We start from the raw sequence: 5,216 nt of genomic DNA, 5'->3' as shown, positions 1-5,216 counted from the left end.
CTGAAACTCCACTTCCCCCAACATGTGGCCCCACCCAAGCCACATCCAGGTTTATCCTCAGCAAGTCAGGTGCTCTTTGCTGAGCCGAGCCAAGACTCACACTAGTGGCAGCTGGCCTCAGTTGAGGCAACTATAAGCACAGCATCTGTGGGTTGCTTGCTGAATCTTAACAGGTGGCTCCTGAAGAGCACAGGCTGGAACTAAATTTAGCCTGCTGCTGAACCCATTCTCAGGACTTGTACCACTGAACACCTACCACACAAAGCCACAATAATAAGACTGGAAGACTTAGGAACTTTGCTTAGTACATAAAGACAGACACAGAAAGGCAAACAAAATGGGAAAACAAAGAAGCAGAAACCATATGAGAGAACAGAACAGAGATTCACGAATAATGGATTTAAGCAATCTAACAGATGCAGAGTTCAAAACTCTGGTCATAAAGATGCTCAATGAACATAGGAGAAGTGTAGATGAATTCAGTGAGAATTTTCAAAATGATATAAAAACATAAAAATGGAAATAGAAATTATAAAAGGGAACGAGTCAGAAACAAAGAACACATTATCTGAAACAAAGAATATATTAGATGGTAAACAGAGTAGATAAAGAAGAGGATTAAACCGCCGATATAGAAGATGGGGAAGCCAAGGACACTCAATCAGAACAGCAAAAAAAAAAAAAAAGATGCCAAAACTATAGTAATAATTTAAGGAGCCTATGGGACACTATTAAATGTAAAAATATCTGTATCATAGGAGTACCTGAAGTAAAACAAGATGTTAAAGAGCTATTTGAAGAAATAATGATGGAAAACGTCCCTAACCTAGTAAAGGAAATAGATATACAACCCCAGACAGCTCAGAGTGTCTCAAGAAATTGGAACCCAAAGAGGCCCACACCAAGACATATCATAATTAAAATGCCAAAGGTTAAATACAAAGAGAGACTCTTAAAAGCAGCAAGAAAAAATCAGTTAGTTACCTACTAAGAAGCACCCATAAGATGGACAGCTGATTTCTCAAAAGAAACGATGCAGGACAGAAGGGCTTGGCACAAAATAGTTGAAGTGATGAAAACCCAGGATCTACAACCAAGAATACTTTATACAGGAAAGCTATCATTTAGAGTCAAAGGACAGATAAAGAACTTCTCAGACAAAAATAAGCTAAAGGAATTTATCAAGATCAAGCCAGTATTAAAGGAAATGTTAGAGAACTTTCTTTAAGAAGAAAAAAATATGTATAAGAAAACAGGAATAAAGAATGATTATAACTACAGTCCTACCAACAAGTACCTCAAATCGAAAAGAATTAAGGGCTCCAACCAAAAGATAGAGAGGCTGAATGGATAAGAATATAAGACCCTTACATATGCTGCCTACAAGAGACTTACTTCAGATTAAAAGATACACACAGACTAAAAGGAAGGGGATGGAAAAAGATATTACTTTGATGGACCTAGAGTGTATTGCGTTGAATGAAATGGATCAGATAGAGAAAGACAAATATTGCATGATTTCACATACATGTGGAATCTAAAGAACAAAATAAACAACAACAGCAAAAAAAAAACAATAATAAGCTCATAGGTATAGAGAATATTTTGAGGACTACTAGATGAAAGGGGGGTTGGGGAGAATGGAAAAAAAGCAAAGAGAGTAAGATGTACAAATGGATAGTTGCAGAATAGACATGGAGATATAGAGTGTAGTATGGGGAAGATGGTTAATAATGATGTAATATATGTGTAAGAGGGAAGAAGGGGACTAGATTTTGTGGGGTGATCGTTTTGCAAGTTATGCAGCTCTCTGATCTGTAGGCTGTACAACTGAAACTGGTCTATTATTGTATGCCAACTATAATTGAAAAAAAATTCATTGAATTGTACAATGTAAATACAAATGGCTAATTGTCTATTATGTTTCAAAAAGCCAGGTGGGGAGGAAAAATAAAATGCTCATGTAGGAAAAAAAATGAAAACAAAAAAAACAGCATGGTATTGGCAGACCAATGGAACAGAATTGAGAGTCCAGAAATATACCCTCATATATATTGGCAGATAATTTTTGATAAAGGAGCCAAAAACATACAGTGGAGAAAGGAAAGCCTCTTTAATAAATGGTGCTGGGAAAATTGAAAAGCCACATGCAAAAGAATGAAATTAGACTGCTATCTGTCACCACACACCAAAATTAACTCAAAACAGATCAAAGACCTAAATATGAGATCCAGAAAAATAAATTGCAAAGAAGACAACAGGTACTAAACTCCTGGACGTTGGCTTTAAAGAGAATTTTATAAATTTGATCTCAAAGGCAAGGGAAGTAAAAGCAAAAATAAATGGATGGGATGATAGCAAAGTAAAAAAGCTTCTGCACAGCAAAAGAAACCATCAATAAGTCAAAGAGGCAACCAGCTGAATGGGAGAAAATGTTTGCAAATAACATCCCCCTGACAAAGGCCTAATATCCAAAAAATACAAAGAACTCATGCAACTCAACAATAAAATCAAACATTTAAAAAATGGGCGGAAGACCTGAACAAACACTTTTCCCAAAAAGAAATACAAATGGCAAACAGACATATGAATAGATGCTCAACTTCACTGGGTATTAAGAAAATGCAAATCAAAACCATAGTGAGATACCACCTAATATCTGTTAGAATGGCTACTATCAAGAAGTATCGGAGAAGTTGTGGGGGAAAAGGAACACTTATATGCTCCTGGTGGGAATGTAAATTCATACAGCCACTATGGAAAACAGTATGGAGTTTCTTCAAAAAACTAAAGATAGAATTACCATATTATCAGCAATCCCTCTTCTAGGTATTTACCTCCAAAATTTAAAATTTAAAAACATTTATCTGTAAAGATATATACACCCCTATATTAATAGCAGCATTATTTACAGTGGCCAAGACATGAAAACAACCAAAGTTGATAGATAATTGGATAAAGAAGATGGGGTACACATATACAATGGAACAGTACTCAGCCATAAGAAAAGATGAAATATTGCCATTTGTGATAACATGGAAGGAGCTTGAGATTATCACGCTAAGCAAAATAAGCCAGACAGAAAAAGTTGAGGACCATATGATTTCTCTAATATGTGAAATATAAAAGTCAAAGTAACAAATGAACAAGTCAAACGAACAGAAATTCATAGACACAGACAACAATTTAGTTGTTACCTGAGGGGAGTGGGGAGGTAGATAAGGGTTAAGGGGTTCAAATATATGGTGACAGAAAGAAATTTAACTTTGGGTGGTGAACACACAATGCAATATACATATGACATCATTGAATTGTATACTTGAAACCTATATGATTTTATTAACCAATATCACCCCAAAACATTTAATTAAAATATGAGTTATACTTCTGGTTATGTAAAGATTTCTAGAATAAGGACAATTTCTCCCATCTCTAAAGAGTTAGATTGTAACTTAAGAACATCATAAATTAATCTATTCATCCAATTACATCTTTCTAATTTGCTTCTTTCCCTACAGGTATATAGTTTTAGTTTAGTTTAGGAGAAAAGGCTTTTTAAAAAGTTCCTATCAGCCTTTGAATTTTTTTCCTGACATTTATATATAAGTTAATAATTTATATAGGTTTCAAGTATACAATTCAACAATATATCATTTATATATCGCATTGTGTGTTCATCCCCCAAAGTCAAATCATTTGTCACCATATATTTGACCTCTTTTACTCTTATCTATGTCCCTCCCTCTCTCCTTCCCCTCTGATAACCACTAAACTGTTATCTGTATATATGCGTTTTGTTTGTCTTGTTCATTTGTTCCTTTCAGTTTTATATCCCACATATGATTTATTTCACTTAGCATGATAATCTCAAGATCCATCCATGTTGTTGCAAATGGCAGAATTTCATCTTGCTTTTAATTATCTGCAAAGATGATCAAAGTTTCTTAAGTATCTTTTCGGAGCTGTTTTTCAATGTTATTTTGTTTTTAAGAAGCTTCTTTATATCAATCAAAGAATTCATTCCATTGTCCCAAAGAAGTGTGGAATTATCTCTTTAAGGAAGAGCCCTTGAGGTAGACTTAAAACAAAGATTTTCCTGAATGGCCATTAGAGTTTTTAATTATTTTGGCTAGGTCCATTTTATTAAAAAGAAACAAGAGGTGGAACCAAAATGTGCATATAACTAGCTGGAGTTCCCAAGGAAGACACATTTGAGAACTTTTAGAAGGTCCTGTGTTAAAGTTAAATTCCCCCAAAAAGCTATCATAGCTGTACACAAAGACAAAATAGATGTCAACTAAAAACTCCAAGTAGTTTTGCTTTTTTGTTTTTGTTTTTTTAAATAGATGCTGGTGTGGTAAGACATAGAAACTTATCAATTTGGGGGGTAGTGGCCTGGACCACAAGTCTGTAGGATTTATGCCAGGTCCTTCCCTATAAAATCTCTTTCTTAATAATCATCCAAGAAATTTTCAGAAAAAGAATCAAGTTTAGATTTTTTTGTTGTTGTTTAATTCATAATTTGCTTTATTAGTTTTGACTTTGTTTCTTGAAGGGAGGCTGTCTTTAACTATTTAATTTCTTGTAGACCTCTAAATACCAATTTAAAATGCCTCTCATTCAGCTTACATAACACTTCTAAAATTCTTTAACTGTGCATGTGATTATTTAGAAATCTCTAAAGATCCCCAGAATAGCCACTGTAATTTTAAATTGTCCTTCTTATCAGAATTCCATCAAGACAGATACTTACTAGAGGATGGATCACAAATCCAGCTGGCATTGCAGAATGGGATTGTCCCTCTGTAACAGACTTAGAAAGAGGTCAGCCTATTTTTAAAAAAGCATATCAGAAGACCCAGTAAAAAAAGCTCTAAACCTCAACAGAAAAAAGATTGTTCAGAACTGAGAGAACTCACCACTGGGGCCCCAGAGCCATTGGGGAGACAACAGAGCACAAAGTACTCAAGCAGCTACCTCGTTCAAATCCAATGTTGTCACCAGATTTGAAGAAGAGCATTCTTCAGATCTCATGACATCTAACAGCAACTATATCAAATGAACTCAAAAAGTGTCTGGAGGCTTTCCTAGAAATAAATAATAAAGATTTATGCAAGGGCCTTAGAGTTTATAAACTGGGAAACAGCTAGACAAAAAGCCAGAAGTGTTCAAAAACAAGAGGAGGAGGAGGAAAAGGAAGAAGAAGAAGAAGAAGA

Source organism: Pteropus medius, unplaced genomic scaffold (genome assembly GCF_902729225.1).
Source record: "Pteropus medius unplaced genomic scaffold, Ma_sr-lr_union100, whole genome shotgun sequence".
Classification (NCBI taxonomy): Eukaryota; Metazoa; Chordata; class Mammalia; order Chiroptera; family Pteropodidae; genus Pteropus; species Pteropus medius.
The sequence above is the reverse complement of the archived record's forward strand: the minus strand, read 5'-3'. Positions refer to the sequence as shown.